Below are 23,401 nucleotides of genomic sequence, written 5' to 3'. Positions count from 1 at the left end.
GCTGTTCCCTACCTGCAGGATGTCCCAGTGTCGGTTGTTCCCTACCTGCAGGATGACCCAGTGTCGGCTGTTCCCTACCTGCAGGATGACCCAGTGTCGGCTGTTCCCTACCTGCAGGATGACCCTGTGTCGGCTGTTCCCTACCTGCAGGATGACCCAGTGTCTGCTGTTCCCTACCTGCAGGATGACCCAGTGTCGGCTGTTCCCAATCTGCAGGATGACCCAGTGTCTGCTGTTCCCTACCTGCAGGATAACACAGTGTCGGCTGTTCCCTACCTGCAGGATGTCCGAGTGTCTGCTGTTCCCTACCTGCAGGATGACCCAGTGTCTGCTGTTCTCTACCTGCAGGATGACCCAGTGTCTGCTGTTCCCTACCTGCAGGATGACCCAGTGTCTGCTGTTCCCTACCTGCAGGATGTCCCAGTGTCGGCTGTTCCCTACCTGCAGGATGACCCAGTGTCGGCTGTTCCCTACCTGCAGGATGACCCAGTGTCGGCTGTTCCCTACCTGCAGGATGACCCAGTGTCGGCTGTTCCCTACCTGCAGGATGACCCAGTGTCTGCTGTTCCCTACCTGCAGGATGACCCAGTGTCGGCTGTTCCCAATCTGCAGGATGACCCAGTGTCTGCTGTTCCCTACCTGCAGGATAACACAGTGTCGGCTGTTCCCTACCTGCAGGATGACCCAGTGTCGGCTGTTCCCTACCTGCAGGATGACCCAGTGTCTGCTGTTCCCTACCTGCAGGATGACCCAGTGTCTGCTGTTCCCTACCTGCAGGATGACCCAGTGTCTGCTGTTCCCTACCTGCAGGATGACCCAGTGTCTGCTGTTCCCTACCTGCAGGATGACCCAGTGTCTGCTGTTCCCTACCTGCAGGATAACACAGTGTCGGCTGTTCCCTACCTGCAGGATGACCCAGTGTCTGCTGTTCTCTACCTGCAAGATGTCCCAGTGTCTGCTGTTCCCTACCTGCAGGATGACCCAGTGTCTGCTGTTCCCTACCTGCAGGATGACCCCGTGTCTGCTGTTCCCAATCTGCAGGATGACCCAGTGTCGGCTGTTCACAATCTGCAGGATGACCCAGTGTCGGCTGTTCACAATCTGCAGGATGACCCAATGTCTGCTGTTCCCTACCTGCAGGATGACCCAGTGTCTGCTGTTCCCTACCTGCAGGATGACCCAGTGTCTGCTGTTCCCTACCTGCAGGATGACCCAGTGTCTGCTGTTCCCTACCTGCAGGATGACCCAGTGTCTGCTGTTCCCTACCTGCAGGATGACCCAGTGTCGGCTGTTCCCAATCTGCAGGATTACCCAGTGTCTGCTGTTCCCTACCTGCAGGATAACACAGTGTCGGCTGTTCCCTACCTGCAGGATGACCCAGTGTCGGCTGTTCCCTACCTGCAGGATGACCCAGTGTCTGCTGTTCCCTACCTGCAGGATGACCCAGTGTCTGCTGTTCCCTACCTGCAGGATGACCCAGTGTCTGCTGTTCCCTACCTGCAGGATGACCCAGTGTCTGCTGTTCCCTACCTGCAGGATGACCCAGTGTCTGCTGTTCCCTACCTGCAGGATAACACAGTGTCGGCTGTTCCCTACCTGCAGGATGACCCAGTGTCTGCTGTTCTCTACCTGCAAGATGTCCCAGTGTCTGCTGTTCCCTACCTGCAGGATGACCCAGTGTCTGCTGTTCCCTACCTGCAGGATGACCCCGTGTCTGCTGTTCCCAATCTGCAGGATAACACAGTGTCTGCTGTTCTCTACCTGCAGGATGACCCAGTGTCGGCTGTTCACAATCTGCAGGATGACCCAGTGTCGGCTGTTCACAATCTGCAGGATGACCCAATGTCTGCTGTTCCCTACCTGCAGGATGACCCAGTGTCTGCTGTTTTCTACCTGCAGGATGACCCAGTGTCTGCTGTTCCCTACCTGCAGGATAAGACAGTGTCTGCTGTTCCCTACCTGCAGGATGACCCAGTGTCTGCTGTTCCCTACCTGCAGGATGACCCAGTGTCTGCTGTTCCCTACCTGCAGGATGTCCCAGTGTCGGCTGTTCCCTACCTGCAGGATGTCCGAGTGTCTGCTGTTCCCTACCTGCAGGATGACCCAGTGTCTGCTGTTCCCTACCTGCAGGATGACCCAGTGTCTGCTGTTCCCTACCTGCAGGATGACCCAGTGTCGGCTGTTCCCAATCTGCAGGATTACCCAGTGTCTGCTGTTCCCTACCTGCAGGATAACACAGTGTCGGCTGTTCCCTACCTGCAGGATGACCCAGTGTCGGCTGTTCCCTACCTGCAGGATGACCCAGTGTCTGCTGTTCCCTACCTGCAGGATGACCCAGTGTCTGCTGTTCCCTACCTGCAGGATGACCCAGTGTCTGCTGTTCCCTACCTGCAGGATGACCCAGTGTCTGCTGTTCCCTACCTGCAGGATGACCCAGTGTCTGCTGTTCCCTACCTGCAGGATAACACAGTGTCGGCTGTTCCCTACCTGCAGGATGACCCAGTGTCTGCTGTTCTCTACCTGCAAGATGTCCCAGTGTCTGCTGTTCCCTACCTGCAGGATGACCCAGTGTCTGCTGTTCCCTACCTGCAGGATGACCCCGTGTCTGCTGTTCCCAATCTGCAGGATAACACAGTGTCTGCTGTTCTCTACCTGCAGGATGACCCAGTGTCGGCTGTTCACAATCTGCAGGATGACCCAGTGTCGGCTGTTCACAATCTGCAGGATGACCCAAGGTCTGCTGTTCCCTACCTGCAGGATGACCCAGTGTCTGCTGTTTTCTACCTGCAGGATGACCCAGTGTCTGCTGTTCCCTACCTGCAGGATAAGACAGTGTCTGCTGTTCCCTACCTGCAGGATGACCCAGTGTCTGCTGTTCCCTACCTGCAGGATGACCCAGTGTCTGCTGTTCCCTACCTGCAGGATGTCCCAGTGTCGGCTGTTCCCTACCTGCAGGATGTCCGAGTGTCTGCTGTTCCCTACCTGCAGGATGACCCAGTGTCTGCTGTTCCCTACCTGCAGGATGTCCGAGTGTCTGCTGTTCCCTACCTGCAGGATGTCCCAGTGTCGGCTGTTCCCTACCTGCAGGATGACCCAGTGTCGGCTGTTCCCTACCTGCAGGATGACCCAGTGTCGGCTGTTCCCTACCTGCAGGATGACCCAGTGTCGGCTGTTCCCTACCTGCAGGATGACCCAGTGTCTGCTGTTCCCTACCTGCAGGATGACCCAGTGTCTGCTGTTCCCTACCTGCAGGATGACCCAGTGTCTGCTGTTCCCTACCTGCAGGATAACACAGTGTCGGCTGTTCCCTACCTGCAGGATGACCCAGTGTCGGCTGTTCTCTACCTGCAGGATGACCCAGTGTCTGCTGTTCCCTACCTGCAGGATGACCCAGTGTCTGCTGTTCCCTACCTGCAGGATAACACAGTGTCTGCTGTTCCCTACCTGCAGGATGACCCAGTGTCGGCTGTTCCCAATCTGCAGGATTACCCAGTGTCTGCTGTTCCCTACCTGCAGGATAACACAGTGTCGGCTGTTCCCTACCTGCAGGATGACCCAGTGTCGGCTGTTCCCTACCTGCAGGATGACCCAGTGTCTGCTGTTCCCTACCTGCAGGATGACCCAGTGTCTGCTGTTCCCTACCTGCAGGATGACCCAGTGTCTGCTGTTCCCTACCTGCAGGATGACCCAGTGTCTGCTGTTCCCTACCTGCAGGATGACCCAGTGTCTGCTGTTCCCTACCTGCAGGATAACACAGTGTCGGCTGTTCCCTACCTGCAGGATGACCCAGTGTCTGCTGTTCTCTACCTGCAAGATGTCCCAGTGTCTGCTGTTCCCTACCTGCAGGATGACCCAGTGTCTGCTGTTCCCTACCTGCAGGATGACCCCGTGTCTGCTGTTCCCAATCTGCAGGATAACACAGTGTCTGCTGTTCTCTACCTGCAGGATGACCCAGTGTCGGCTGTTCACAATCTGCAGGATGACCCAGTGTCGGCTGTTCACAATCTGCAGGATGACCCAATGTCTGCTGTTCCCTACCTGCAGGATGACCCAGTGTCTGCTGTTTTCTACCTGCAGGATGACCCAGTGTCTGCTGTTCCCTACCTGCAGGATAAGACAGTGTCTGCTGTTCCCTACCTGCAGGATGACCCAGTGTCTGCTGTTCCCTACCTGCAGGATGACCCAGTGTCTGCTGTTCCCTACCTGCAGGATGTCCCAGTGTCGGCTGTTCCCTACCTGCAGGATGTCCGAGTGTCTGCTGTTCCCTACCTGCAGGATGACCCAGTGTCTGCTGTTCCCTACCTGCAGGATGTCCGAGTGTCTGCTGTTCCCTACCTGCAGGATGTCCCAGTGTCGGCTGTTCCCTACCTGCAGGATGACCCAGTGTCGGCTGTTCCCTACCTGCAGGATGACCCAGTGTCGGCTGTTCCCTACCTGCAGGATGACCCAGTGTCGGCTGTTCCCTACCTGCAGGATGACCCAGTGTCTGCTGTTCCCTACCTGCAGGATGACCCAGTGTCTGCTGTTCCCTACCTGCAGGATGACCCAGTGTCTGCTGTTCCCTACCTGCAGGATAACACAGTGTCGGCTGTTCCCTACCTGCAGGATGACCCAGTGTCGGCTGTTCTCTACCTGCAGGATGACCCAGTGTCTGCTGTTCCCTACCTGCAGGATGACCCAGTGTCTGCTGTTCCCTACCTGCAGGATAACACAGTGTCTGCTGTTCCCTACCTGCAGGATGACCCAGTGTCTGCTGTTCTCTACCTGCAGGATGTCCCAATGTCTGCTGTTCCCTACCTGCAGGATGACCCAGTGTCTGTGTTGAGAGGCCTTCTGCAGGGCCCCTGTCAGCCACCCCTTCCTGACCCAGAGACATGTTGTGTAGTGTCCCCAGCTCTATGGAGAAACCCAGCCTCAAACCCACAACACAGGACACAAGACACTCAGAATATCTCTCCACAGTCCCCACGTGCTTCTTATCATCAGGATGTATCTGAATCAGGTGGTTACAGTGAGAACAGAACTGGAGTCTGCTGCTCAACCCAGTAGCTCTCTAGGAGGAGGGTTGGCAGCCCGGTGTTAGTGTAGTGTTGTGGAGCCAGGTTCTCCACATTGTTGAGCAGGTCCACTCCAGGAGAGAGGATGCAGAACACAGGGGTGGAGGGGCTGCTCTTCAGCTTGGCAGTGTCCACATATCTCACTCCCAAGCTCTCCTCCACAAAGCTCCTGTCACAGTTCAAGTCACAGATGTAGTTACCTACACACTATGGGACTGATAAAGGTGAAATACAGTATGTTACTATCATTTCCTTACTGGCAAAGCTTGAAGTGCATAAAACTGTTGCATTTTCATGCAGGGGCCACACTTCCTCACCAGAAATGAAAGAATACTGTAGAATATGTAGTGCTGATGTTTCAGTCCCAAATGGAACCCTTTTCCCTACATAGTATGCTACTTTTGACAAGAACCCCATGGGCCCTGGTCAAAAGTAGTGCACTATATAGGGAATAATAGGGGGCCATTTGGGACACAACTGATGTCTCACCTGAGGGTGTAGGTCATTCTGTCAGGGCATATGGCTCTCAGCATAATGAGTTTCTGTAGGGAGCTTTTATTCTTCCAGTCCTGAGGAAACCCCTCTCTCTCAGGACACTCTGAGTCTACCATCTTCCTCCTTGGCTGAGCCCTTAATGTTCCGGTCCAACCCCCCAGAACTCATCCAGGGTAGACAGGGTCTTGGGAGATCATCAACATCACACCACCCTAAGCTGTTAATGTCCCAGTGCAGGCTCCCTATTCCCTATGGGCTCTGGTCAAAAGTAGAGTACTACATAGGGAATAAGCTGCCAGTTGGATCGCACACACAATGTGCTACTGTACTTCTTAGTGCACTCATTTTAGTGCACTCTATGGAGAATAGGGTGTGATTAGTGCACTCTATGGGGAATAGGGTGTGATTAGTGCACTCTATGGGGAATAGGATGTGATTAGTGCACTCTATGGGGAATAGGATCTGATTAGTGCACTCTATGGGGAATAGGGTGTGATTAGTGCACTCTATGGGGAATAGGGTGTGATTAGTGCACTCTATGGGGAATAGGGTGTGATTAGTGCACTCTATGGGGAATAGGGTGTGATTAGTGCACTCTATGGGGAATAGGATGTGATTAGTGCACTCTATGGGGAATAGGATGTGATTAGTGCACTCTATGGGGAATAGGGTGTGATTAGTGCACTCTATGGGGAATAGGATCTGATTAGTGCACTCTATGGGGAATAGGATGTGATTAGTGCACTCTATGGGGAATAGGATCTGATTAGTGCACTCTATGGGGAATAGGATGTGATTAGTGCACTCTATGGGGAATAGGATGTGATTAGTGCACTCTATGGGGAATAGGATGTGATTAGTGCACTCTATGGGGAATAGGATCTGATTAGTGCACTCTATGGGGAATAGGGTGTGATTAGTGCACTCTATGGGGAATAGGGTGTGATTAGTGCACTCTATGGGGAATAGGGTGTGATTAGTGCACTCTATGGGGAATAGGATGTGATTAGTGCACTCTATGGGGAATAGGGTGTGATTAGTGCACTCTATGGGGAATAGGATGTGATTAGTGCACTCTATGGGGAATAGGGTGTGATTAGTGCACTCTATGGGGAATAGGGTGTGATTAGTGCACTCTATGGGGAATAGGGTGTGATTAGTGCACTCTATGGGGAATAGGATGTGATTAGTGCACTCTATGGGGAATAGGGTGTGATTAGTGCACTCTATGGGGAATAGGGTGTGATTAGTGCACTCTATGGGGAATAGGATGTGATTAGTGCACTCTATGGGGAATATGGTGTGATTTAAGGTGCAGCCTTGGAGATGTGTGTTACCCTGACGATTCCCCAGGCTTGTGGGGACAGGAACGAGACAGGGCTGGCTACGCTGGGCTCCACTGGGAAATACAACAGGAAGTCCAACTCCTGGGCCTCAATCTGCCCACGGGTCAGCAGAATCTGGAGAGGAGAGACAACAGAGATATAACAACAGGTATAGATTAGAAAAGGGGATTATTCAGATCAGAACTTCTATCCTATCAATAAAGTTTTTGATCAAACAAGAGTATGGCCTCGGCAACCAGAAACATTCATCTGAAACAGAGACATGTGAAGCCACGACCAGGCGAATGACAACCTTACTATAGACACTTTCTCACAGTGGAGTTGAGAACAGTTGGCGACAGGCAGGTGGCCATGACAGTTATTAGCATTCTGCCGTCAGGCCACACCCGCTGTCAGAGGTAACAGTCTGAACAGCTTTAGCCAGGCCAGGTGGGAGAGCTAATCAAAAGCAGCGTATGGTCCTTCTGTCCCGCTGACGGCCTCTAATTGAAGCTAATGTGGGGCCAGAATAAGTGCTTTGATTTATGAGAATGACAGGGGGGGCCAGCCATTTGGGGCGGCCCCGGGCCACTTACCTGGAAGGCATTGTGTGACAGGAAGGTTGACTTGTCTCTCTGGAAGAGGCTCCGGCTGGTGTAGAGGAATGCTGAGTAGGTGACGGCCTCGGGTCAAGGAGAGCACTCTGGCCCTCACGTCCTCGTCCCACTCTGATCGCTCTATCGCTTTGTGGAAGACTGTGTTGAAGGTCTGGAGCACAGGTACAGAGAGAAAGGTACAGGGAGAAAGGTACAGGGAGAAAGGTACAGGGAGACAGGTACAGAGACAGGTACAGAGACAGGTACAGAGACAGGTACAGGGAGAAAGGTACAGGGAGACAGGAACAGAGAGAAAGGTACAGGGAGAAAGGTACAGGGAGACAGGTACAGGGAGACAGGTACAGGGAGACAGGTACAGGGAGAAAGGTACAGGGAGAAAGGTACAGGGAGAAAGGTACAGAGAGGAAGGTACAGGGAGAAAGGTACAGGAAGACAGGTACAGGGAGACAGGTACAGGGAGACAGGTACAGGGAGACAGGTACAGGGAGACAGGTACAGGGAGACAGGTACAGGGAGAAAGGTACAGGGAGAAAGGTACAGGGAGACAGATGCAGGGAGACAAATACAGGGAGACAAATACAGGGAGACAGGTACAGGGAGACAGGTACAGGGAGACAGGTACAGGGAGAAAGGTACAGGGAGACAGGTACAGGGAGACAGGTACAGGGAGAAAGGTACAGGGAGACAGGTACAGGGAGAAAGGTACAGGGAGACAGGTACAGGGAGAAAGGTACAGGGAGACAGATGCAGGGAGACAAATACAGGGAGACAGGTACAGGGGCACAGGTACAGAGAGACAGGTACAGGGAGACAGGTACAGGGAGACAGGTACAGGGAATCAGGAACAGAGAGACAGGTACAGGGGGACAGGTACAAGGAGAAAGGTACAGGGAGAAAGGTACAGGGAGAAAGGTACAGGGGGAAAGGTACAGGGAGACAGGTACAGGGAGACAGGTACAGGGAGAAAGGTACAGGGAGACAGATGCAGGGAGACAAATACAGGGAGACAGGTACAGGGAGACAGGTACAGGGAGACAGGTACAGAGAGACAGGTACAGAGAGACAGGTACAGGGAGACAGGTACAGAGAGACAGGTACAGGGAGACAGGAACAGAGAGACAGGTACAGGGAATCAGGAACAGAGAGACAGGTACAGGGAAACAGGTACAGGAAGACAGGAACAGAGAGACAGGAACAGAGAGACAGGTACAGGGAGACAGATGCAGGGAGACAAATACAGGGAGACAGGTACAGGGGCACAGGTACAGAGAGACAGGTACAGGGAGACAGGTACAGGGAGACAGGTACAGGGAATCAGGAACAGAGAGACAGGTACAGGGGGACAGGTACAAGGAGAAAGGTACAGGGAGAAAGGTACAGGGAGAAAGGTACAGGGGGAAAGGTACAGGGAGACAGGTACAGGGAGACAGGTACAGGGAGAAAGGTACAGGGAGACAGATGCAGGGAGACAGGATCGGGGAGACAGGATCGGGGAGAAAGGTACAGAGAGACAGGAACAGAGAGACAGGTACAGGGAGACAGGTACAGGGAGACAGGTACAGAGAGAAAGGGGATTTCATAGGTCCATAGTGTGATTAACTGTTCTATTACACCCCAGGGAGTTTCCCCCATGTGTCTCAACAAGCTAGGAGAGTAGTGAGTGACAACACAAACACTTGACAAGTATGACTCCAGATATTAAACACCCTAAAGGAGAACTGGTACATGGCGTTATAAGACGTTATAATCACCTTGAGGGAGAACTGGTAAACAGGGTTATAAGAGGTTATAATCACCTTGAGGGAGAACTGGTACATGGAGTTATAAGAGGTTTTATAATCACCTGGAGGGAGAACTGGTACATGGGGTTATAAGAGGTTTATAAGAGGTTATAATCACCTGGAGGGAGAACTGGTACATGGGGTTGATTCTGTGCAGGTTGTAGATGATGAAGTAGAACAGAGAGGTTCTCTGGGCAGCAGGGCGGTAGAGCTCTCTGGCCTCGTTGAGCTTTGTCTTGATCTCTCTGGCCTCCACCACCTGTGTGTATGTGTCAGTTAACACAATGAGCTATGAACTAGGGCCTCAAGTCATGCTCCAGATTTCTCCCCATTTCAGCGTAGCCAGAAGTACATTTCATTTGCAGCTAACACGGTGAAATGGAGCGCGCATTGCTCTACTAACTAGACTATAAAACAGTAGGCCTATATAATAACACATGGCATTTAAGTCTTGACGCTAGTAGACATCCTAAACCAGAGCTACTTAACTCCCAGATACTACTGTACATCAGAGAGGCTGAACAGTATTTGTTTCCCGTGTTGTTCTAACACCAGTGATACTAAACTACAGGCTACTGTATGAATCATTTGACCTGGTTATCATGAACATAATTATACACTAAGATAGATGCAATAACTAAGATAAGATAGACTTTATTAGTCCACATGGGATGGAAAAATGTCTTCTGCTTTTCCCCCAACACCTTCGATACACACACAACACACACACACACACACACACACACACACACACACACACACACACACACACACACACACACACACACACACACACACACACACACACACACACACACACACACACAGGTGTGAAAGTTAGCCGGTACGGCATCCGGTCCGCTACGGCAAAATAGATTGTGGGGGTACGTTGTATGCTAATAGATACCCATAGACCTCCAGTCATTACGCTAACGCCATGTTAGCATTGACTCGCAAAACGACCTCTAACTTCCTTCATACTGGACACAGAGACATACAAATGGTATCCAGGAGTTCATCTGACTGGGGAAGTAGACACAATCCCAAAGTATCCCTTTAAACCAGAAGCCCTCTGGTCAGAAATCCTCATGTTCTCCAAACTTTGAAAGGTTTAAAATGTATCCAGGAGATAATCTATAGTCTCCCAAAGCAGCCAATACAGTATTTATCTGTTCCTCCATTTCAATTCAATTAGCAGAGGCTCGACAAACCCGACCCGGTGGCTTTTCATTTTTCACTAATTACCCTTCCCATGTCAGGCAACGGGCCCCATTTTTTAGGGCCCAGGTTTCCCATGGCCCGGATCTTGTTACACTCTATATCTTCACAAGCAAAAATGAATGTACTATTGATAGAACCATTACTCCACCAAATGAAAGTCCTGGGCTGATGGATTGGCTTGTAGTCCTCCGTCAGCCATGAAAGGAAATAATTAGTATTCATTACTTCACACTCTACAACATTCCAATTATTAATGAACTTCAGCTGTGGAGCCCCACCGTATCCATCATGGCCATCACAGCATGTTGTATTAATCACAAGCAGAAACAAGCGCAGGTCATCTACAGCGGATGCATTTATAATCAGATTTACCACAGGGATGAATTGTCACGGGTCGACAGACAGCAGCACTGTGTCTGTTAGGAGTTTAATACATGTCCAGTCTCAGATGTTCAATAATATTCACACACACTTTGGTTTCACAGGGAAAGGAAGGAACAAGAAAGATGTGTGTTGATGGTTGGGAAGAGGAGGTCGATTTATAGTATTTTTATTTTTCCGTTTGCACCGTAGATACTTCCTGTTACATTGTGATATGTTGTTCATTTAGAGGATTGAACTCAGATAATCATAACACCGGTGGTGTGGAGGTGAATTAATATGCTTGGGGATTGGATTATTTGCTCCATTGGTTCAAAGGGACTCAGTGTAATAGATTGAAATACATCCACAACCATTTCACATCATAGTGGATTCATCATTCTTTCCATAACCTACGCTACGGCAAATGACCAAATCAACTACAAACTATAGGCTTACGTAGCCCAATGATAGACCTATGTAGCCTAATAATAAGCCTATGTAGCCTAATGATCTGTATTGGAGATTGTCCTGGATACACTCCTGACCACTGTTGAGAGTGGTGGTGGTGTTGTGTTGTTCCCATTCGTTCTCAGAGAGGGAAAGGTCCCTTACCCACAAGAGAGGCTGGCTGCCCACTATTCAGGGCTAACCACTGAAGAATAACTGCTCAGTATTCACCACATAAAGACTATGAGCAGGCCAATGAACATCTATCACCAGGCGTCAGAGGGGCGATCCATACGTCTGCCTCAGGGATTCAGAACACGCAATACAAATTAATCTATAATCTAAAGAGCAAGGAGCAATCATATCCCAGTCAATCATGTCTCTGAAGCTGTCCACCGCTCAGTGAGACTCCAGCGTCAGCCAGACATGTCTCTGGAGCTGTCCACCGCTCAGTGAGACTCCAGCGTCAGTCAGTCATGTCTCTGGAGCTGTCCACCGCTCAGTGAGACTCCAGCGTCAGTCAGTCATGTCTCTGGAGCTGTCCACCGCTCAGTGAGACTCCAGCGTCAGTCAGTCATGTCTCTGGAGCTGTCCACCGCTCAGTGAGACTCCAGCGTCAGTCAGTCATGTCTCTGGAGCTGTCCACCGCTCAGTGAGACTCCAGCGTCAGTCAGTCATGTCTCTGGAGCTGTCCACCGCTCAGTGAGACTCCAGCGTCAGTCATGTCTCTGGAGCTGTCCACCGCTCAGTGAGACTCCAGCGTCAGTCAGTCATGTCTCTGGAGCTGTCCACCGCTCAGTGAGACTCCAGCGTCAGTCAGTCATGTCTCTGGAGCTGTCCACCGCTCAGTGAGACTCTAGCGTCAGTCAGTCATGTCTCTGGAGCTGTCCACCGCTCAGTGAGACTCCAGCGTCAGTCAGTCATGTCTCTGGAGCTGTCCACCGCTCAGTGAGACTCTAGCGTCAGTCAGTCATGTCTCTGGAGCTGTCCACCGCTCAGTGAGACTCCAGCGTCAGTCAGTCATGTCTCTGGAGCTGTCCACCGCTCAGTGAGACTCCAGCATCAGTCAGTCATGTCTCTGGAGCTGTGCACCGCTCAGTGAGACTCCAGCGTCAGTCAGTCATGTCTCTGGAGCTGTCCACCGCTCAGTGAGACTCCAGTGTCAGTCAGTCATGTCTCTGGAGCTGTCCACCGCTCAGTGAGACTCCAGCGTCAGTCAGTCATGTCTCTGGAGCTGTCCACCGCTCAGTGAGACTCCAGCGTCAGTCAGTCATGTCTCTGGAGCTGTCCACCGCTCAGTGAGACTCCAGCGTCAGTCAGTCATGTCTCTGGAGCTGTCCACCGCTCAGTGAGACTCCAGCGTCAGTCAGTCATGTCTCTGGAGCTGTCCACCGCTCAGTGAGACTCCAGCGTCAGTCAGTCATGTCTCTGGAGCTGTCCACCGCTCAGTGAGACTCCAGCGTCAGTCAGTCCTGTCTCTGGAGCTGTCCACCGCTCAGTGAGACTCCAGCGTCAGTCAGTCATGTCTCTGGAGCTGTCCACCGCTCAGTGAGACTCTAGCGTCAGTCAGACATGTCTCTGGAGCTGTCCACCGCTCAGTGAGACTCCAGCGTCAGTCAGTCATGTCTCTGGAGCTGTCCACCGCTCAGTGAGACTCTAGCGTCAGTCAGTCATGTCTCTGGAGCTGTCCACCGCTCAGTGAGACTCCAGCGTCAGTCAGTCATGTCTCTGGAGCTGTCCACCGCTCAGTGAGACTCCAGCGTCAGTCAGTCATGTCTCTGGAGCTGTCCACCGCTCAGTGAGACTCCAGCGTCAGTCAGTCATGTCTCTGGAGCTGTCCACCGCTCAGTGAGACTCCAGCGTCAGTCAGTCATGTCTCTGGAGCTGTCCACCGCTCAGTGAGACTCCAGCGTCAGTCAGGCAAATCCTCTGGCATTGTCTGTGTCCCAGATGGCACCCTAGTCCTTATGTAGTGCACTACTTTTGACCAGTGCCCATAGGGTTGTGCACTATATAGGGAATAGGGTTCGCAGCCATTCGGGATCGCAGATATTGTCTAATACTGTCCCACAGGCCCATATTTAGACACATTAGGATAGTATTGACTTGTATATCAAAAGGGATATAAACCATGGATCAATTAGTAATGTGTAGACAAGACTGGTTACAGGCTATAGGCACAACTATAGAATAAATAGCTTTTGCAGAGAAAGCACAGTGCACAGTATGGTGATTGTATAGGGCTACTCTGTCTTAATGACAGAAACCTCACTGTTTGTCTCCTCCAGGGCTGGTTTCCTGGACACAGCTTAAGGCTAATCCTAGACTAAAAAGCACTTTCAATTGATATTCTCAGTTGAAAGTGCTTTTTAGTCCAGGACTAGAGTTAATTTGTGTCTGGGAAACCGCCCCACCTAGAGATTTCATTGGTGGATTCCTGAGCCAGTAGATCTGTATAGGGACAGGTCAAACCAAGGACCATTGTCACTGCTTGACTTCCTTCCTTGATGGTGTTTCTCCCCAGTAGTGGCACCAGGACTGGGTCAACTCTCTCCTGTAGGTTCTCAATCAGAACAGTCTCTTGTGTTTATCTCCCCAGTAGTGGCACCAGGACTGGGTCAACTCTCTCCTGTAGGTTCTCAACCAGAACAGTCCCTTGTGTTTATCTCCCCAGTAGTGGCACCAGGACTGGGTCAACTCTCTCCTGTAGGTTCTCAATCAGAACAGTCTCTTGTGTTTATCTCCCCAGTAGTGGCACCAGGACTGGGTCAACTCTCTCCTGTAGGTTCTCAATCAGAACAGTCTCTTGTGTTTATCTCCCCAGTAGTGGCACCAGGACTGGGTCAACTCTCTCCTGTAGGTTCTCAATCAGAACAGTCTCTTGTGTTTATCTCCCCAGTAGTGGCACCAGGACTGGGTCAACTCTCTCCTGTAGGTTCTCAATCAGAACAGTCTCTTGTGTTTATCTCCCCAGTAGTGGCACCAGGACTGGGTCAACTCTCTCCTGTAGGTTCTCAATCAGAACAGTCTCTTGTGTTTATCTCCCCAGTAGTGGCACCAGGACTGGGTCAACTCTCTCCTGTAGGTTCTCAATCAGAACAGTCTCTTGTGTTTATCTCCCCAGTAGTGGCACCAGGACTGGGTCAACTCTCTCCTGTAGGTTCTCAATCAGAACAGTCTCTTGTGTTTATCTCCCCAGTAGTGGCACCAGGACTGGGTCAACTCTCTCCTGTAGGTTCTCAATCAGAACAGTCTCTTGTGTTTATCTCCCCAGTAGTGGCACCGGGACTGGGTCAACTCTCTCCTGTAGGTTCTCAATCAGAACAGTCTCTTGTGTTTATCTCCCCAGTAGTGGCACCGGACTGGGTCAACTCTCTCCTGTAGGTTCTCAATCAGAACAGTCCCTTGTGTTTATCTCCCCAGTAGTGGCACCAGGACTGGGTCAACTCTCTCCTGTAGGTTCTCAATCAGAACAGTCTCTTGTGTTTATCTCCCCAGTAGTGGCACCAGGACTGGGTCAACTCTCTCCTGTAGGTTCTCAATCAGAACAGTCTCTTGTGTTTATCTCCCCAGTAGTGGCACCAGGACTGGGTCAACTCTCTCCTGTAGGTTTTCAATCAGAACAGTCTCTCCATAGGCAAGGGCTCGCTCTAACACATCCAAATACCTGTAGAGAATGATGATGGTAACACTTTAGAGAAAATACATATGAATTATACTTTATAACATCCTGTATAATAACTTATAATACACTTACAATTGTATTATAAGGCATTATGAAGGATGTTATAAAGCATTAAACGTACAGTAAGTATTTCATTTAAAGTGTAACCAGAATGATTCACTGTGTAACGAACGTCGTCGGGAGAAGGAGAAGACCAAGGTGCAGCGTGGCAAGTATTCATAATACTTTTAATAAATACGAATACTAGAACAAAAAACAACAAAACGACAAACAAACAGTTCTGCAAGGTGCAATACATAAAACATAAAACAACTACCCACAAACACAGGTGGGAACAGGCTACCTAAGTATGGTTCTCAATCAGAGACAACGATAGACAGCTGCCTCTGATTGAGAACCACACACGGCCAAACACAAAGAAATAGACAACATAGAACACCAGACATAGAATGCCCACCCTAACTCACGCCCTGACCAACCCAAAATAGAGACATAAAAAAGGAACTAAGGTCAGGGCGTGACACACTGGAATAGGTAACTTGAATACTTCTGTAACCGACAAGCCTGAAGGAAGACACATGGATGGGTGGAGTGAAGAAGTTGGCTGTCAGAAGTATTACAATGTAAATGTATTTTAATCCGTCTGTCTGCATATTTCAAGACATGGCATATGAGGGTGCAGTGAGATAACCCATGGATTGGATGATACTTTTCTCATCAATCAATTTGAAAAAACATACAGTGCACTCGGAAAGTATTCAAACCCCTGGACTTTTTCCACATTTTGTTATGTTACAGCATTATTCTAACATGGATTAAATACTTTTTTCCCTCATCAATCTACACACAATAACCTATAATGACAAAGCAAAAACAGGTTTTGGAAAAAATATATACATAAAAAAATGAAATATCACATTTACATAAGTATTCAGACATTTTGCGATGAGACTTGAAATTGAGCTCAGGAGCCTCCTGTTTCCAATGATCATCTTTGAGATGTTTCTACAACTTGACTGGAGTCCACCTGTGTGGTAAATTCAACTAATTGGACATGATTTGGAAAGGCACACACCTGTCTATATAAGGTCCCATAGTTGACAGTGCATGTCAGATCAAAAACCAAGCCATAAGGTCGAAGGAATTGTCTGTATGGCTCAGAGACAGGATCGTGTCGAGGCACAGATCTGCTGGAAAGGTACCAATCATTCTTAAATAGAAGAAGTTTAGAACCATCAAGACTCTTCCTAGAGCTGGCTGCCCAGCCAAACTGAGCAAGCAATCGGGGGAGAAGGGCCTTGGTCAGGGAGGTGACCAAGAACCAGATGGTCACTATGACAGAGCTCCAGAGATCCTCTGTGGAGATGGCAGAACCTTCCAGAGACAACCATCTCTGCAGCACTCCACCAATCAGGTCTTTATGGTAGAATGGCCAGACGGAAGCCACTCTTCAGTAAAAGGCACATGACAGCCTGCTTGGAGTTTGCCAAAAGGCACCTAAAGGACTCTCAGACCATGAGAAACAAGATTCTCTGGTCTGATGAAACCAAGATTGAACTATTTGGCCTGAATACCAAGCATCACATCTGGAGGAAACCTGGCACCATCCCTACGGTGAAGCATGGTGGTGGCAGCATTATGCTGTGGAGATGTTTTTCAGTGGCAGGGACTGGGAGGCTTGTCAGGATTGAGGGAAAGATGAACGGAACAAAGTATAGAGAGTTCCTTGATGAAAACCTGGTCCAGAGCGCTCAGGACCTCAGACTGGGCAGAAGGTTCACCTTTCAACAGGACATTGACATTAAGCACGCAGCCAAGACAACACAGGAGTGACTTCGGGACAAGTCTCTGAATGTCCTTGAGTGGCCCAGCCAGAGCCCGGACTTGAACCTGATCTCTGGAGAGACCTGAAAATAGCTGTGCAGCAGTGCTCCCTATCTAACCTGACAGAGCTTGAGAGGATCTGCAGAGAAGAATGTGAGAAACTTCCCAAATACAGGTGTGCCAAGCTTGTAGCTTCATACCTACGAAGACTTGAGGCTGTAATCGCTGCCAAAGGTGCTTCAACAAAGGGTCTAAAGACTTATGTAAATAAGATATTTCTGTTTAAATTGTAATAATTCTGCAAAAATCTCAAAAAATCTGTTTTCACTTTGTCATTAGGGGGTATTGTGTTTAAATTGATGAGAAAAATGTATAATTTAATACATTTTAGAATAATGCTGTAACGTTACAAAATGTGGAAAAAGTCAAAGGGTCTGAATACTTTTCAAATGCACTGTAGCTGATAATTAGTAGTGACCAGTGATTAGCCTGGTCCCATCCTGTATCTACTGTACCGACACCAAATCTCCTATGGTTATCATACCCTACTGTATATGTTTGGCTAAAGTACAAACAGACTGGACCACTTGGATAGACACTGTCCAGTGATACAAAACAAACCCTTGTGACCATCAATGTTCCAAGTCCAACTTGCTTCCCTTCTTTGCTTCCCTTCCCAACTTGCTTCCCTTCCCCACTCTGAAATCTCTACTATCATTAATGAAATGCGTCAAAACAACGCCGTCCCTCTCTCACTCCATCTGCTGGAGCTGCTCCACCCTGAGCTCTGGCCCACAGCGCCTGCGGATCCACTTGATGCCCTGCTGCTGGGGGTACATCATGAGTGGCCAGCACTCGCCGGTGGTCAGGATGGCAGCGTTCTCTGTGGACATCCTATCGTTTGGCAGGCCCTGGTTGTGCCAGGCAGCCACGGTGGCATCGTCTGTAAGCATGAGGACAGGGTCCAGGTCGTCTGTCTGGGGGATGGAGACCTGGAACACACAGAGAGACAGACAGATGGAACCCTGTTCACCATATAGTGCACTAAATAATAAATAGGGTGGCATTTGGAACCGACAGCAGTGAGGCGGTGATGTCACTCGGTTGGCTGTGTGTGGGGTACCGACTGTACAACTATGCAGGCCGATAGAGAGAGGCAACAGTGTTTCACCAAGATTAATTTCCAGGCGGGTTATCCCTAAATTTACATCCAAAATCAAAATGTTCAAATAAAATCAATTAAAGACCATGAATAAAAACAGTTTAGAACATATCTACACGATAAAGGATAAAGGAGCAGCTTTATAAAGCCCCGCTGGTCAAAAGTAGTGCACTACATAGGGAATAGGGTGCCATTTGGGATCTTACCCGTTGTGACTGTACAAAGGGTATCCAGGCTTCGTAGAGCTGTTGGTGTCGGTAGGGCCTGGTGAAGTGACCCACATAGGAGACCGAAGCTGAGGTGAGGAGAACATCACCACACAGAGTCTTCTGCCTGGGACCACCTCTCCTTTTCTGACTGGGACACACATACACCAGGCATGACAATATACACCACCAAAAGCAGTATGAAACGTAGTCTACAGTGTATGTATAAAATCACTTTTAGAATAAACTGGAAACTTAGTATATGCATTTAACTTCAAAGCACCTCAAATATTTCAAACTCTGGGATGAAAGGTTCATCTAGGCTGAAATGTGTTTCCCCACCCAGTCTACCGGGATGTGTTTCCCCACCCAGTCTACCGGGATGTGTTTCCCCACCCAGTCTACCGGGATGTGTTTCCCCACCCAGTCTACCGGGATGTGTTTTCCCACCCAGTTTCCCGGAATGTGTGTTCCCCACCCAATCTACCGGGCCAAACTAGAAAAACCTAAAGCAATAAAGTATACAAAACTAATTCCACCAAACTGGCTTTGAAAGTTTTCCTGCAAATTCACTCAGCATCTATTTAGCGTCCATTTAATCCTTCCATAGTATGACCAGCTGTGACAGCCTGAACACGGTAAATCACGCCTGCCGTTTCTTCACAAGGGCCCATGGGGCCAGAGTATGTGGCATAATAAATTCCCAGACAGTTAAAAATCACTATAATTTTACCCTAATGCATTATGGGTTGTCTGTAATATCACTCAGTCTTGGGGTGAAGCGTTTTTAATTTCCAACAGCTGTTGAGCCTGTGAGGTAAGTTAATGATTAAATATAGTCTGATGTATTAGTCTAAACACTGTGGCTTCCAGATCAATGCCACAAAGACATATCATTTATCTTGATATGTGGAAAAGCCAAGCTGTCCCATGCTAGCCACATTTGTTTTGTTGAATAAGAAAGTAGAACGTATGAATATGGCCACGGCAGAAAAACATGGCTCCTATTGGATTTCACGTTAACGGACCGACGTAAACATGTCTGGATCCCCACAGGACCACGTTGTTTTAAGATGCAACACCTGGACACACACAACACACACAACACACACACACACACACACACACACACACACACACACACACACACACACACACACACACACACACACACACACACACACACACACACACACACACACACACACACACACACACACACACACAACACACACACACTTCTTCAGGCCAGTCTGCTGCCCAGCTTGAGTGTACGGTCCATGCAGCCTTCCTGCCATCTCTCTTCTCCACTGGGCCGTGGGCCAGACAGAGACAGTTGCCCAGTTTAATGGTGCGTTTGCTGTGGTCCATCCCACTCTCCCTCTCCATCCTCCCTGATCCCCAACAGGCTGGCTAGCCAGACCTGAAGCTCCATCCCCTCCAACACACTACAGCCAGACACAGCCACATCACAGGGACATTATAACAAGTCCTCATCCAGATTACTGATGCACTTCTGTCAACCCCACCTCCTGGTAGACAGCGTGCCTCGGACTCTGTGACCAGTCACTTCTATGCCAGGTGAGACACACTGATCCCTGATACACACTATATGGCCGAACCGTGCGTTGCTGGCTCAGGTATTTTCTTTTCCCATTGTCCTTTCCAGCATGGTTCCAGAAACTATGGTGGATGTGTAACCACTACCCGGCCCAGAGCAGCTGGGTTTGGCTCTATAGTGTGTATCAGGCATGACAGGACTGACCCCCACCCCAGCCCCTCCTCTCTGTACCTCCAGGCCCTTGACCAGCTGGTTGGCCTGCTCGATAGTCTGGTTGGTGTGGGTCACTTCCTCCTGGCACTGGACCTTGTCATCAGCAGCCTTCTCAACCTGGACTGTGAGGCTCTGTAGGTTGATATTCAACCCCTGTTAGAAACACCACAGAATCACAGATTAGATCGGCTTCATGACAAGACAAGGCTGAGTGGCATATGGTCATTGTGAGAGCTGGAGATTTCAACCCAGCGTGGTGAATGATAATATAACACGTCTTACCTCCAGTTTTATCAGCTGAAAACTGTTGTTCTGATTACAGAAGCAATACAATTGGCCTTCTTTAGACTAGTTGAGTATCTGGAACATCAGCATTTGTGGGTTCGATTACAGGCTCAAAATGTCCAGAAACAAAGAATTTTCTTCTGAAACTCGTCAGTCTATATGTATGTAGTGATGATCCATGGCATGAAGCCTCCAGTGATTATCCATGGCACGAAGCCTCCAGTAATAATCCATGGCCCGGAGCCTCCAGCGATAATCCAGGGCACGGAGCCTCCAGCGACGGTCCCCAGTCCGGAGCCTTCAGAGACGGTCCCCAGTCCGGAGCCTGCAGCGACGGTCCCCAGTCCGGAGCCTGCAGCGACGGTCCCCAGTCCGGAGCCTGCAGCGACGGTCCCCAGTCCGGAGCCTGCAGCGACGGTCCCCAGTCCGGAGCCTGCAGCGACGTCCCCAGTCCGGAGCCTGCAGCGACGTCCCCAGTCCGGAGCCTGCAGCGACGGTCCCCAATCCGGAGCCTCCAGCGACGGTCCCCAGTCCGGAGCCTCCAGCAACGGTCCCCAGTCCGGAGCCTCCAGCAACGGGCCCCTGTCCAGAGCCTCCAGCGACGGTCCCCAGTCCGGAGCCTCCAGCGACGGTCCCCAGTCCGGAGCCTCCAACAGCGGTCTGCAGTCCGGAGTCTCCGGCGGCGGTCTGCAGTCCGGAGTCTCCACCGGCGGTTTGCAGTACGGAGCCTCCGGCGATGATCTACGGTCCGGAGGCCCTGGTGACGATCCCTGCACCGGAGGCGCCACCGAAGTAGGGGGAGCCTAAAGCGGGCGGGGTCTGCACCGGAGCCCCCACCGAGAGTAGATGCCCACCCGGACCTTCCCCTATAGGTTCAGGTTTGCGGCCGGAGTCCGCACCTTTGGGGGGGTGGGGGGGTATTGTCACGCCCTGACCTTAGAGAGTCTTTTATTTCTCTATTTTTGGTTAGGTCAGGGTGTGGTTAGGGTGGGCATTCTATGTTTTCTATTTCTTTGTTGTTTTTGCCATGTGTGGTTCCCAATCAGAGGCAGCTGTCTATCGTTGTCTCTGATTGGGGATCATATATAAGTTGTGATTTTCCGTTTGGGTTTTGTGGGGAGTTATTTTCTGTTTAGCTGTTTTTCTTGCCTGACAGAACTGTACGCTTTAGTTTTTTCTTCTTTGTTATTTTGTTGCGGTGTTCAGTTTTATTAAAAATCATGAACGCCTACCACGCTGCACCTTGATCTCCTTCTTCATCCGACGAGTGCCGTTACACCCTGACCTCAATCCTATAGAGAATTTGTGGGCTGAACTGAAAAAGCGTGTGCAAGCAAGGAGGCTTACTAACCTGACTCGGTTACACCAGCTCTGTCAAGAGGAATGGGCCAAATTTCAGCCAATTTATTGTGGGAAGCTTGTGGAAGGCTACCCGAAACGTTTGACCCAAGTTAAACAATTTTATGGCAATGCTACCAAATACTATTTGAGTGTATGTAAACTTCTGACCCACAGTGAATGTGATGAAATAAATAAAAGCTGAAATAAATAATTCTCTCTATTATTCTGACATTTCAAATTCTTAAAATAAGGTGGTGATCCTAACTGACCTAAAACAGGGCATTTTTACTAGGATTAAATGTCAGGAATTGTGAAAAACTGATTTTAAATGTATTTGGCTAATGTGTTTGTAAATTTCCGACTTCAACTGTAGACAATCGATAAAAAAGACAGCCGTTTCCGGCTACAATAGTCATTTACAACATTAACAATGTCTACCCTGTATTTCTGATCAATTTGATGTTATTTTAATGGACCAAAGATTTGCTTTTCTTTCAAAAACAAGGACATTCCTAAGTGACCCCAAACTTTTGAATGGTAGTGTATATGTGAATAAAACATTTGATTCATGATTTAATGATATTCTATCAATGGCATTCAATGATATTATAATAATATATCCCATTTAGCAGATGCTTTTAACCAAAGTTACTGACAGTAGTACATTTTGGTATACTGTCATTGCAAGCGCCGTGCTGTACTAACTGAGCCACACAGGACCATATAACCTGACATTCAAACTATCTTAATGATACACATCAAAGCTATATTTCAGACTGCTCTCTGTCTGACCTAGTATCTGACCATGTGGATGGCCCAGCTGCGGTGGCAGTGGACTTGGTCCTGACCAGGTCAGGGTGAAACTCTGGGTTCCTCAGGTACTCCTGCTTCACCACCACCAGACATGACTTAGCGATGTGCTCCTTGTAATACGACACCAGCGCCTGCAGGAGGTTATCACCTGGAAGCCACAGGGAGACATGTTTGCATCAAGATACAATACATATTCATGTAGAAAGGGTGATGTATTGTCATCAGTCAAGTGGAACTAACACCGCTTTTGACTGTAAAACATGTCTTGCACATGTTGATGATGTCACAAGGCAGACTATTGTCGGATTGGTTGATGGACTTGTTGAGCCAACATAATAAAAACAATCCAAGAACATGAATCTTTGAGCCCAGAGGATCGTACAGTACAGTGGCGCTGGCTCCATTCAGAACTATATTCAAAGAGCCATCATCCAGCTGAATTGTGAGGTTGAGACATGCAGGGTACATACAGGGCCAAGGCCCAGACCCAGATTACACTGGCATCCCTCAGACAGACGATGATGTGATTGACACAGTGACAGGTGGTAACCTTGGTTACCTTGCCCATAAAGGCCCGGGCTGCCTTCCAGCTCCTCTGCTTGGGAACGAAGCCACACGGAGCCAGCAGCACCATCACCGCCATGTTGATCACCGCCGCCGGAGGGATTGACGAACGATTTCAGCTCCGTCAGATTCACTTGGAGACAGATACAATGTACCACCAGGTAGTTATTGTAGAAAATCATTGATTTATCAATGACTTACCTGGCTTTATGACAGTTGAATAAATCAACCAAGAACCATATACAACAAACCAAAAGGATCATTAGCTTGATGAGTGATTTAGACACAGCAAGTAAATAACTGGTTCATTTACAGGGTACCTGGTTACCTTATTAGATATGTGGCTTAGCTACAATTGCTCTATAATCTATGACATGATTTGAGTATTGTACCTTGTTAAGTGTCCAGCACTGCAGTAGCAGCCTGCAGAATGGGCTCTGC

At 49.5% G+C, this 23,401-nt stretch overlaps 1 pseudogene; it reads right to left on the bottom strand.

The window, feature by feature from the left end:
• Nucleotides 1–23,039, bottom strand: part of LOC120047319 — a 52,605-nt pseudogene extending 29,566 nt beyond the window's left edge.
• Nucleotides 23,040–23,401: the final 362 nt, after the last annotated feature.

Source organism: Salvelinus namaycush, chromosome 5 (genome assembly GCF_016432855.1).
Source record: "Salvelinus namaycush isolate Seneca chromosome 5, SaNama_1.0, whole genome shotgun sequence".
In the NCBI taxonomy this organism is placed as follows: Eukaryota; Metazoa; Chordata; class Actinopteri; order Salmoniformes; family Salmonidae; genus Salvelinus; species Salvelinus namaycush.
Note: the sequence above shows the minus strand (reverse complement) of the source record. Positions and strands in the feature narration are given on the sequence as shown.